Source organism: Salmo trutta, chromosome 40 (assembly GCF_901001165.1).
Source record: "Salmo trutta chromosome 40, fSalTru1.1, whole genome shotgun sequence".
Classification (NCBI taxonomy): Eukaryota; Metazoa; Chordata; class Actinopteri; order Salmoniformes; family Salmonidae; genus Salmo; species Salmo trutta.
This window is the reverse complement of record NC_042996.1, coordinates 10,833,715-10,847,712: the sequence shown is the minus strand read 5'-3', so window position 1 is coordinate 10,847,712 and position 13,998 is coordinate 10,833,715. Positions and strand designations below refer to the sequence as shown.

The 13,998-nt window shown below is 42.4% G+C and overlaps 1 pseudogene; it reads left to right on the top strand.

Moving 5' to 3' along the window:
- Positions 1–386: 386 nt before the first annotated feature.
- LOC115180145 (glycogen debranching enzyme-like) lies at positions 387–6,573 on the top strand (annotated as a pseudogene).
- The last annotated feature ends 7,425 nt before the right edge of the window (positions 6,574–13,998 follow it).

Below are 13,998 nucleotides of genomic sequence, written 5' to 3'. Positions count from 1 at the left end.
TGTTAAGGTTTATCCAGACTAGTTCCACCCTGGTAAAGCAGTTAGCTCTGGGCTCAGTACAGATGTGTTTTGTGGGCCTGCACCTGGCCCTGCCCCCCTCGCACCCACGCTGCACGACGTGCCATACCGTCTCAATGATATCACCAATGAGAAAGAGCAGTGATGTGTTTCACTGGCTTCAGGTAAGGCTTTCAATTCAATCAAGTTCAAATCCAATTCATTACAACTTTATTTCTGCCCTTCTGGGTATGGAAAATCCCCCTCTCTGTACTGTTACAGAGATATAGATACATCCACATAATGTTGCTCCCTTCCTTTATCTTTCAGTTACTAGTTGGCTGATATTAATGTTTGTCTTTCTGGTACGTTCAGGTTTCCCTCATTTTGCAGCTGGGATCTTCCATTGCTGGGGCCAGGACACCTTCATTGTGCTGCGAGGTCTGTTTCTGGTGACAGGAAGATCAGTTATGTCTCACACATAAAGTTTCCATGTGCATGGAGAATAAAACTATCCATAAAAAGTAAGAAACCACAGTGCACTTTGGATGCTGCTAAACAATTGAATGGATCTCACATAAATGTTTGTCAATAGACCTTCATCTGGTTTACACAGATGATTGCTTGAATTTATCTAATAGCTTATATCCATCACTTTTTCCCACATGAACTTCATCCTGGCGTTCGCCAGCAGCCTGAGGTGTGACCTGAACCCCAACCTGCAGTGTCAGGGGACTTGACACTCGCTAAAACTGCTGTGAGGTAGTATGGTGGTGGCTGCAGTGCATCCATGACTACTGCAACATGGTGCCTGACAGTGTCAACGCTCTCATGCTCCCTGTGTCCAGGATGTACCCCACAAACATGTCCGAGCCACAGCCTGCCGGAGCCTGGGTACACACACACACTTTTAGACAGGACATTTGGAAATGTTTTATTAATGAATTTGACTTGTCTTTATTGACTGTACATATCAAAGTGGATTTGCAATGTCACCACTGCAGATCCAGCCCTTGTATGATGTCATCCATGAAGCGATGACGCATCACATGCAGGGGGTGGAGTTCAGGGAGAGGAACGCTGGATCACAGATAGACCGCAACATGACAGATGATGGCATACAGGGCAGTAGCTACATATGTGGACACCGAGGTCTGGATTAAAATTGAATAAAAAATATATATTTTGGACTCAACTTACTGCTGAGAGTTAGAATGGTAGAATACACAAGGTGCAGTTTCGAAACTTGGTTGTGCATCAGCAGTTTCCCTCTTGTTATATGTGACTCACTGGCAGTCACTCAATTAGCCCATGTCAGTTAACAGTTTTGGTCAAATAGTCTAGTTAGTCTAGCCAGCAATCTAAATTTGTAGTAATCATAGCCGAATTACCGACCGAGAACACTGGGCCCTGACCTCTAGGGGGTCCCTCATTCAGATATCATATTAACATGGCATAGGTCATGTCAAAATATGTAGATTTGCTGGAAATTAGCTTTTAAAACTGCAAAAATGTCTCCCCACCACATGGCAAAATGTGTAGAATTTCAGGAAATTAGCTATAAAACGACAACAAAAAATGTTATGTAAAGCAAATGTATGGGTGTACCTTTGGTTAATAAAATACTTTTGTTGCTAACAGATCCCTCTGTGCGTATTCAATTTGAGTTTTTAATCCCAGTACTGAGTTAATGTGTAGCGGCTAATTATTTTCCAATCATTTCGTTCTGAACAGAACTACTATTTTTTTTCATACCGTACCACTGTTCCGACCAGCAAAAAAAAGTTCTGAACCGATTCAACCTCTAGTTGAACATACTGGCCTAGTTAAATAAAGGTACTTTTTTTTTTTTTTTACAAAACTTGGTTTATATTGTTCCTTTCTGTTCCTTTATTAACCTGTGAAATCAACAGTTTTTTTTGAACATTTAGCTCATTAAATTACTTCACCAATCAGTGCCAATAGAGCAGGCATGCTAGTTATTTACATACGTGATGGACAGGCAAGTGTAGCCTATGACGCAAGATACAACTGAAATTTTACAGGTGGAGAGAGAGGGTTGAGGAGGAGGCTTGAAGCGCTGGGCATCTTGTTATGACATGCATTATCTAGGTCTACAGTATTATAACTAGGAGGAGCGGCTTCTATGGAGGAACTTTGAATGTCCTTTGAGCTAGCTAGCTAACAAGCGTGAGCTAGCTAGCTAAAAAACTTGTGTGTAAAGAGCGGCACCAGAATTGAAAAACACATCTTAAGATTTTGTAGTTAATAAATCCAACGTGAAAGGTGATAACTAGGCCTATAATCCTTAACTAGCATTGAAAAAAGTTAATCCATTCTTCTCTCGCTAATTAAAATCTCTCCTATCTTCTGAACCAAACTTGTAACGTCAGTAGTAGCCTATAGTAACGTCAGTACAGTAGCCTATGGTAACGTCAGTACAGTGGCCTATGGTAACGTCAGTACAGTGGCCTATGGTAACGTCAGTACAGTGGCCTATGGTAACGTCAGTACAGTGGCCTATGGTAACGTCAGTACAGTGGCCTATGGTAACGTCAGTACAGTGGCCTATGGTAACGTCAGTACAGTGGCCTATGGTAACGTCAGTACAGTGGCCTAGGCGTCGGAGAGGGGAGGGGCAGGTAGCCTAAACACGCACACACTGGCAAAGATTTTCAGCTTGCAGGCAGATACCGGAATACATTTCTGAGTGACAGAGTGAGGCCTTTGCAGAGGCACTTCGTTGCTTTTTTGTGGGACTAGGAAAAAAATGCTTGGAACATAAAAAAAACTTAATTAACCGCTTCCCATGTTTTAAAATAATGGTTATTTTCCAGAAGCGTATGAACCACTTTCGTTTCCGTTTCTGTTCATTGAAAATGTTTGTTATTTTATGGTTTTCGGTTCTGTTCCCTGAACCGGTTCCAACCCCTGATTGTATAACTAACAGGCTACGTGTTTTTAGATCGAACGAGGTGAATGAAGCTACAGCAACCAATGTGATAATGGTTGGGCTAATTTCTGCTTGTTTTTTTCTGTTCTCCAAATAGCATTTTAGAGTTTTTCAATTGTGTAGATTTGCTGTAAATGAGCTTCAAGTTTCTTAAAATTCTTAAACACAAACACGTTTTGTTCTTCTATCCTCGTGTGGACCTAAAATGTATTTCCATTCAAAATCCTATTTTCGTTTAACCCGTAACCCTAGACCAAACCCTAACTCCTAAACCTAACAACTAACCGATTACCCTAACTCGAATTCCATAGTTCTAACCCTAGCCCCAGAATAGCCTTTGAGCTCATGGGGACGTAGGAAAGGATTTTCCTTGTTTTAGAATGAAGAAGTATTCAGACCCTTTGATTTTTTTCCCCCCCACATTTTGTTATGTTACAGCCTTATTCTAAAATGGATTAAAACATAATAATCCTCAGTAATCTACACACAATACCCCATAATGACAAGGTGAAAACAGTTTTTTTTCAACTTTTGGCAAATGTATTCAAAATAAAAAACAGATACCTTATTTACATCATTATTTAGACCCTTTGCTATGAGAGTCGAAATTGAGCTCAGGTACTTACTGTTTCCATTGATCATCTTTGAGATGTTTCTACAACTTGATTGGAGTCCGCCTGTGGTACATTCAATTGATTGTACATGATTTGGAAAGGCACACACTTGTCTATATAATGTCCCACTGTTGACAGTGCATGTCAGAGCAAAAACCAAGCCATGAGGTCGATGGAATTGTCCGTAGAGCTCAGAGACAGGATTGTGTCGAGGCACAGATGTCATGTCTCTGGCATCATTAAAACTGAAGACCTATTTATCAAATAACTCTCTGTATCTATAATTACGCAAATAAACTGATTATTCATGTAACTGTAATTAACTAGGAAGTCGGGGCACCAAGGAAAATATTCAGATTACAAAGTTATAATTTTCCTAATATAACTTTCAGATATTTTAATATCAGATCAATTAGTGAGGTAAATTAGTCAATTTACCTCACGTTAGTCTCATTCCAAACGTCATAAATTGTTGGTTATCTGCACGAACCCAGTCTTCAATATGAGTCATCCATACAACAATTGTCTTAAAATCATTTATTTACTAACTAAGTAATTCACAGAAATGCATAACAAACAAACAATGGTTACAAAGAAATGATAGGGGAATGTGCCCTAGTGGGCTAAACCGGCATGGCGGCTTGTTAGACAAAAGGGGAGTGGGGGGTCAACTGAGGAGACACTACAGAGTTGAATATTATAACAATTGAAATGCTAATCCTTTGCACATGAACGCTCACTCATTCGGGAACAATTGCAATCAATATATATATTTACGCTCGGTGTGTCATCGGGATCTCTGTTGAAAAGTTTGTTTCTGTTGGAGAGTCAGTCCGCCCTATCTCTCTCTCTCTGTCGTGTTAGAATGGATAGTTCAGAGTAACATTCATTCATGTCGTTATAGAATAGCTGTTTCGGCGGTTGTCGGTCTTCGCGTTCAATGATACCGAATTCCTAGCTGCAGACTAGTAATTAATATCAAAGACTTGTTCTTATTCTGTCGGTATCGATAGTCTAAGAGTTTAACCACGTGGTATGGTTAAAAGTTCAGCAAGAGAAATGCATGGTCTGCAACCTTTAGCCATCTCGTAATTGAGGTAAGCTTGGTCTCCTCTCAAACCTTGGCCCTCTCGTTATCGAGGAAAGCTGGTCTCCTCTCAAGCCATGGCCCTCTCGTTATTGAGGTAAGCTGGTCTGGTGATATAAAACCTAGGTGGGGGTTTTATTCGGAACATCAAAAGGGCTGTCTCATGACGCCAGGTCCTGTCTGTGCCCCTGGGGGCGTGCCAAGGACTTGGTGAAACTTTAAACAGAAATACAATTCTCTCACATTAACATCATTACATAGCATCCCATCATCTCACAAATAGCTTCATCCTTATTCATTCATTTTATACAACCATTAGATGTAAGTCTCATACCTGAGACTCTTCTATAAACATGGTTATGTGGCGGTATTGTCTCTCATGAGTTTCACAAAATTGTACCAAATGGACCAGTTCATAGCTGGATTCTTCACCGATCTTTTATACCTTCTCCAGAACGTAAATGTTGTTCGGTTCTCCAGTTCTGTGAGGTGGAAGAAATCCCTTTGTCCTCTCTATGAAAACTCACTCTCTCTCTATACTGTGGCCATGAGGAGAGGATCTCCTCATAGGATTTTACGACCTCTTCTGACAGAGCCTGGTGTCAGGAGTATAGAGGTAGGGGCATGGTGCATAGAAAAGGGCTGGTGCAGAGGGACGGGGGTATAGTGCTCGATGTACCCAAAGAGGGCAACGTCATGACACCAAGAACTCGATAGTCACTCTGTCAGAGTTCCTCTGTGGAGATGGGAGAACCTTCCAGAAGGACAAGCATCTCTGCAACACTCCACCAATCAGGCCTTTATGGTAGAGTGGCCAGACGGAAGCCACTCCTCAGTAAAAAGGTACATGACAGCCCACTTGGAGTTTGCCAAAAGCAACCTAAAGACTCTAAGACCATGAGAAACAAGATTCCTTGGTCTGATGAAACCAAGATTCAACTATTTGGCCTGAATGCCAAGAGTAACTTCCAGAGAGAACCTGGCTCCATCCCTATGGCAAAGCATGGTTGTGGCAGCATCATGCTGTGGGGATGTTTTTCAGTGGCAGGGAAAGATGAACACAGCAAAGTACAGAGAGATCCTTGATGAAATCCTGCTCCAGAGCGCTCAGGACCTCAGACTGAGGCAAAGGTTCACCTTCCAACAGGACAACGACCCTCTCAGCCAAGACAACACAGGAGTGGCTTAGGGACAAGTCTCTGAATGTCCTTGAGTGGCCCAGCCAGAGCCCGGACTTGAACCCGATTGAACATCTCTGTAGAGACCTGAAAATAGCTGTGTAGCAATGCTCCCCATCCAACCTGACAGAGCTTAAGAGGATCTGCAGAGAAGAATGGGAGAAAGTCCCCAAATATAGGTGTGCCATGCTTGTAGCGTCATACCCAAGAAGACTTGAGGCTGTAATCGCTTTCAAGGTGCTTCAACAAAGTACTGAGTAAAGGGTCTGAGTACCTATGTAAATGTGATATTTCTATATATTTTTTAAAATAAATAAGCAAAAATGTCTAAGAACATGTTGCTGCTTTGTTATTATGGGTTATTGTGTTTAGATTGATGAGAGAGAAACTATTTAATCAATTTTAGATTAATAAGGCTGTAACGTAACAAAATATGGAAAAAGTCAAGGGGTCTGAATACTTTCCAAAGTATTTTTTATTAACTTAAGAGTGTGTTTCATTTACAGAATAAGGGTTGATCAGCTATTTTTTTTCTTCTCATGGCTTGGTTGTCTTTCCCCTCCAGGGTTTAATGTTGAGGTCAAGGTGAATGATGACTCTGGGTTTGTCTATTGAGGAAATTGTTTTAACTGTGGGGCGTGGATGGACAAGATGGGAGAGAGTGACACAGCTCATAACAAAGGAATCTCAGCTACACCTAGGTACAGTTTTTTTGCCCTTTGCTCAAGACAAGACAAGATATGATAAAATAGGATGTACTTTACTGTCCATTAACCCTAATTGCACTAACGGGTCTAAAATGTTAAAAAAAAAAGTATCCTTATGAAATGTTGGGACTTTGTCAAGCAACTAGTTACAGACATAAAAACACAATTTACGATGTTTCCGTGTTAATATGGCGGAATGAAAAATTCTCGCTTTTGTATACCAGTGGTGCTTTTCTTACTAGTGACCCACTTTCCCTAACTCTCAAAAATGTTGATGAGTTATGGCAATTGGTATACTACTTCGCAGAAATGTCAGAGGTTGAATTGTCTATTTAAACATGATACAGTACCTCACTGCAATTGTAAAAAAATAAAAATGGTGTGTATGTTTTCCGATCGATAAGTTAGACATATCTGTTTTGTTCTAGGTCGTAATATCTATTTGCCCTATGAAGAGTGGAACAGCAGGATCCAGCAGAACTTTGAGATGTTCTATCCTACTGGGCACACACTGTTTGAATCAACGTCCTTTCAATGAAATTACGTTGAACCAACGTGGAATTAGACATTGAATCAACATCTGTGCCCGGGGCGATGTGTCTCACAACCTTCAGGACCCCAATGAGAAACATCCAGACCTGGTGCACAAGACAGGCATCTACAAGGACAGCCATGTTCCTGGTGTGACTAGCAGCTAAGGCCTAACTTTGTTATCGCCATTGTGGTGGTAACCACTGTTCCTTTTTACTGCCTCATTAGCTTTGTAGCTAATGTCCTAGTGTCCTGTCCAAGGGAAATAATTGTACATCAAACTGCCTCATGCTAAAGAAACAGGAAGATAGGCCCCTACCCTATGGGTCACTCTGGCTCTGATAAGGCTTACTTAGCTACGTCATTAGTGTTGTAAAGGCAAGTCAGTACTCTGGATAACCCTAACACTATCAATGTGGTGAAGAAAAGGTTATCACACATTTCTGTCCTTAATAGCCCTGCTGCTGTAAGACAGGTCTGTCTCTGGCTAACCCTCTCAATGTTGGTGTACTAAGGTTACTAATGTATTTGTGCTGAACATTATGTGAGTCTTTCAAACAAATGTACTGTCCAGTATTCCCCGGGCTGCATTAGTGTCTCTATAAAGGTTTTTTTTCTGAATAAGAGGTCACCATTTGTCGCAAAATCAGACCCTGCATTTGTCAGCACAGGCTTTAGAAATTGGAAGAAGGCTATTGAGAAGTTTTCAGCTCATGCTAAAAGTCCCTCCCATTGCCACTCAGTTACAGTGAATGCACGGGAATCACAATTCTTAAAAATTCACCCGAAACAACAATTTCACAGCTATATTTAAAAAATCCACCAGAACCCATTGACCCTGACCACCCCCCCCATATTCAACACAAAGTTACGCCCTTGCATCAACATCACACCAAACATACACAGAACATGGTTGCCATGTATCATGGCGCCAGAGAAGATGCGTGAAGAGAAGACGGCGAAAAAGAGGACGGAGGTCGGGCTGCCTTCTGAGAATTCATACGAATAAACACCCACTGCCTTCCGTTCTACTAGCTAACATGCAATCATTGGAAAATAAAACCAAAGACCTTCAAGGAAGATTAAACTATCAACGGGACATTAAAAATGGTAATATCTTAGGCTTCACGGAGTGGTGGCTGAACGACGACATTATCAACATACAGCTGGCTGGTTATACGCTGTATCGGCAGAATAGAACAGCGGCGTCTGGTAAGACAAGGGGGGTGGACTATGTATATTTCTAAACAACAGCTGGTGCACAATATCTAAGGAAGTCTCAAGGTTTTGCTCGCCTGAGGTGTAGAGTATCTCATGATAAGCTGTAGACAACACTACCTAGAGTTTTCATCTGTATTTTTCGTAGTTGTCTACATACCACCACAGACTGAATATGGCACTAAGACCGCACTCAATGAGCTGTATTCTGCCATAAGCAAACAAGAAAAAGCTCATCCAGAGGCGGCACTCCTAGTGTCCGGGGACTTTAATGCAGGGAAACTTAAATCTGTTTTACCAAATTTCTATCAGCATGTTAAATGTGCAACTAGAGGGAAAGAAACTCTATAGACCACCTTTACTCCACACATAGAGACGCGTACAAAGCTCTCCCTTGCCCTACAGTTGGCAAATCTGACCATAATTCTATCCTCCTGATTCCTGCTTACAAGCAAAAATTAAAGCAGGAAGCTCCAGTGAATTGGTCAATAAAAAAGTGATCAGATGAAGCAGATGCTAAACTACAGGACTGTTTTGCTAGGACAGACTGGAATATGTTTTGGGATTTTTCCGATGACATTGAGGAGTACGCCACATCAGTCATTGGATTCATCGATAAGTGCATCGATGACGTCGTCCCAACAGTGACCGTACGTACATACCCTAACCAGAAGCCATGGATTACAGGCAACATCCACACTGAGCTAAAAGCTAGAGCTGCCGCTTCAAGGAGCGGGACTCAAACTCGGAAGCTTATAAGAAATCCTGATATGCCCTCCGACGAACCATCAAATAGGCAAAGCGTCAATACAGAACTAAGATCGAATCGTACTGCACCGGCTCTGATGCTTGTTGAATGTGGCAGGGCTTGCAAACCATTACAGACTACAAAGGGAAGCACAGCTGAGAGCTGCCCAGTGACACAAGCCTACCAGATGAGCTAAACTATTTCTATGCTCGCTTCGAGGCAAATAACACTGAAACATGCATGAGAGCACCAGCTGTTCCGGACGACTGTGTGATCACGCTCTCCGCAGCCGATGTGAATAAGACCTTTAAACAGGTCAACGTACACAAGGCCGCAGGGCCAGACGGATTACCAGGACGTGTACTACAAACATGCACTGAGCAACTTGCAAGTGTCTTCACTGACATGTTCAACCTCTCCCTGTCTGAGTCTGTAATACCAACATGTTTTAAGCAGACCACCATAGTCTCTGTGCCCAAGAACACTAAGGTAATCTGCCTAAGGGACCACCGACCCATAGCACTCACGTCTGTAGCCATGAAGTGCTTTGAAAGGCTGACAATGGCTCACATCAACAACATTATCCCAGAAACCCTAGACCCACTATAATTTGCATACAGCCCTAACAGATCTACAGATGATGCAATCTCTATTGCACTCCACATTGCCCTTTCCCATCTGGACAAAAGGAACACCTATGTGAGAATGCTATTCATTGACTACCGCTCAGCGTTCAACACCATAGTGCCCTCAAAGCACATCAATAAGCTAAGGACCCTGGGACTAAACGCCTCCCTCTGCAACTGGATCCTGGACGTCCTCATGGGCCGCCCCCAGGCGGTAAGGATAGGTAACAACACATCCGCCACGCTGATCCTCAACACAGGGGCCCCTCAGGGGTGCATGCTCAGTCCCCAACTGTACTCCCTGTTCACTCATGACTGCACAGCCAGGAACAACTCCAACACCATCATTAAGTTTGCCGTTAACACAACAGGGGTAGGCCTGATCACCGACAATGACGAGACAGCCTATAGGGAGGAGGTCAGATACCTGGCCATGTGGTGCCAGGACAACAACCTCTCCCTCAACGTGACCAAGACAAATGAGATGATTGTGGACTACAGGAAAAGGAGGACTGAGCACGCCCCAATTCTCATCAACAGTGCTGTAGTGGAGCAGGTTGAGAGCTTCAAGTTCCTTGGTGTCCACATCACCAACAAACTAACATGGTCCAAGCACACCAAGACAGTCGTGAAGAGGGCACGGCAAAACCTATTCCCCCTCAGGAGACTGAAAAGATTTGGAATGGGTCCTCAGATCCTCAAAAGATTCTACAGCTGCACCATCGAGAGCATCCTGACTGGTTGATCACTGCCTGGTATGGCAACTGCTCGGCCTCCGACTGCAAGGCACTGCAGAGGGTAGTGCTTATGGCCCAGTACATCACTGGGGCCAAGCTTCCTGCCACCCAGGACCTCTATATCAGGCGATGTCAGGGGAAGGCCCTAAAAATTGCCAAATTCTCCAGCCACCCTAGTCATAGACTGTTCTCACTGCTATCGGGAGGCAAGTGGTACCGGAGCGCCAACTCTAGATCCAAGAGACTTCTAAACAGCTTCTACCCCCAAGCCATAAGATTCCTGAACATCTAATCAAAGGGCTACCCAGACTATTTGCATATTCGTTGTGCTTTCAGGCCTATGTAATGAATGGTGAGACTACTTTCTTATTAGATGACAAATTATACTGTTTTGAGAAATGCATCGCATGCAACTGAGAACACAACTGCCATACCTGGCCTGAAGTAAGTTCTGGCCTGGAGCACCAACCTTAATCATGTTAGGCCTACAGCGTGTTCACGACCAAGATAAACCAATAATATGTGTACTTAGGGATAATAAATATACAGACTTCGCTGCGGATTCTGGTAGAAAACACGCTAACATCACTATCATGTGAGGCCTACAGCGTGTTGTATGCGAAGCTATTGCAAATTACAGTTTTGAGGTTGTTAGTTAATTTTGCTAAATAAATCTTCTCATTAATGACAAATGATATTGTTTTGATGAAGAGATTTTAATTTTGAGACGGGTATTTGAAGCTTTGATGGTGTTAGTGCATTTTACAAGAGAAATGTGTTGTTTTGGCAAACCCACTTAGTTTAGGGGGCTGCGTTACAGTTTGTCTCGATTCATTGAATGCTGAAGGAAACTGCAATCCACATGAGCGAAACTGGGATCCAAATAACCGTATAACCAGTTAGCCTAGCAATTTTTGATTGTTTTCACACTAAAAACATTTTTTTTTAACAGTAGATGTAACTATCACAAGACAGTTTTTGCAAAACAGTGGAACAACTCTCTACATGAGACACAAATAGCAATTGTCCAAAGCATGTCAAAAAGAAGATAATATTCACGGTCAATAACAATTTACAACCATAATTGTTTATCCTTATCACCAACATGTAAACACCATTTGCATAATTGTTATCCTCATAATCAGTGAATGAATACATATGAAATAGTGTACTGGTGAGTTCTTTGGTTTTCCATGGGTTATACATTAGATCACATTGCTATTTTAATATTACTAGTTGTATTTTATTGGTTATTGGTTGACAATATGACATATTGGCCTACGTCTTGTGTTTTATAATTTGTTTATTTAACCTTTATTTAACTAGGCAAGTCAGTTAAGAACATATTCTTACTTACAATGAAGACCTACCACGGCCAAAGCTTAACCCGGACGAGGCTGGGCCAATTGTGCGCCACCCAATGAGACTCCCAATCACGGCTGGTTGTGATACAGCCTGGACTCAAACTAGGGTCTGTTGTGACGCCTCTTGCACTGAGATGCAGTGCCTTAGACCGCTGTGCCACTCGGGAGCCCAAGTTGCATTGGGCAGAATATCAGATCTCACAACGATTGGAGTGTTTAACATTACCAGTGTATCACCAATACTCAGATTATCATTATTTAGAGACCCCCCAATGTTGGACTTTTATTGCCTTTAGGGGAGCTCATGTCTCATTCAGGAGAGGTGAGCCCCCCCCGGCTTCCCCGTAATTCGCACCCTGATTTGGGGTAACATTACAAAAACGTTCTCTCTCCATAGAATTGTTAGCTGGGATGTCTGTACCTTGTCTCTCTCTGTGTTCTCCAGGCTCCAGAGCTGTTCACAGTGGAGAGACCCTAGGAAGACACTAGGGATGGCAGATCAGAAGCTACTCGGTCCCCTGGGATTGAAGACGTTGGATCCAGAGTGAGTGACTGTGTCTGAAATGGCATCCTATTACATACAGTTGAAGTCGGAAGTGTACATACACTTAGGATGGAGTCATTAAAACTCGTTTTTCAACCACTCCATAAATTTCTTGTTAACAAACTATAGTTTTTGCAAGTCGGTTAGGACATCTACTTTGTGCATGACACAAGTAATTTCAACAACTGTTTACAGACAGATTATTTCACCTATAATTCACTGTATCACAATTCCAGCGGGTCAGAAGTTTACATACACTAAGTTGACTGTGCCTTTAAATAGCTTGGAAAATTCCAGAAGTGATGTCATGGCTTTAGAAGCTTCTGATAGGCTAATTGACATCATTTGAGTTAATTGGCGGTGTACCTGTGGATGCATTTCAAGGCCTACCTTCAAACGCAGTGCCTCTTTGCTTGACATCATGGGAAAATCAAAAGAAATCAGCCAAGACCTCAGAAAAAAAATGGTAGACCTCCACAAGTCTGGTTCATCCTTGGGAGCAATTTCCAAACACCTGAAGGTACCACGTTCATCTGTACAAACAATAGTACGCAAGTATAAACACCATGGGACCACGCAGCCGTCATACCGCTCAGGAAGGAGACTTGTTCTGTCTCCTAGAGATGAACGTACTTTGGTGCGAAAAGTTCAAATCAATCCCAGAACAACAGCAAAGGACCTTGTGAAGATGCTGGAGGAAACAGGTACAAAAGTATCTATATCCACAGTAAAACAACGAGTCCTTTATCGACATAACCTGAAAAGCTGCTCAGCAAGGAAGAAGCCACTGCTCCAAAACCGGCATAAAAAAAGCCAGACTACGGTTTGCACATGGAGTCAAATATCATACTTTTTGGAGAAATTTCCTCTGGTCTGATGAAACAAAAATAGAACTTCCATAATGACCATCATTATGTTTGGAGGAAAAAGGGGGAGGCTTACATGCTGGTAGTGGCATTGCCTAATGTGTTGATGTTTTTCATCGCCCATTTAGCTGTGTGGAAACAAAGGACACGAACATCGTCTTAGTCACACACACAACATGTCTTAACCCCACACACACTACTGAGAAGAGGGAAGAACATGGGAAAAAGACAGTCTGACGTACAGGATGCCTCACAGACTGTCACGTCCTGGCCAGTATATAAGGTTAATTGTTTGTAGTTTGGTCAGGGCGTGACAGAGGATATTTGTTTTATGTGGTTCAGGGTGGTGTGTTTGTTCAAAGGGGGGTTTGATTTAGTATTTCCAGGGTTTTGGTTTATAGTCTATGTTTATGTATTTCTATGTCTAATCTGGTGAGTATGTTTCTATGTTGGTTAATTGGTGTTGGGACTCTCAGTTGAAGGCAGGTGTTGTCTATCTGCCTTTGATTGAGAGTCCCATATATAAGGGTGTGTTTGTGTTTGTGATTTGTGGGTGATTGTTCTGTGTTCAGCCCTAGGCTTTGCCAGACTGTTTTGTTGTTCGTTCGTTTTCGTGGTTTGTTATTTTGTATTCATTTTGGAAAGTTAATAAATCTCAAAATGAGCATACACGTACCTGCTGCGTATTGGTCTACCTTTTCTGATGACGATTTCGTTATATCGTCGGAAGACGAAGACGACAACCGTGACAGAATCACCCACCACCAAGGGACCAAGCAGCAGAGGAAGGAGCGGAGGAATTACGAGTTGGACTGGCGGGAGAAGTGG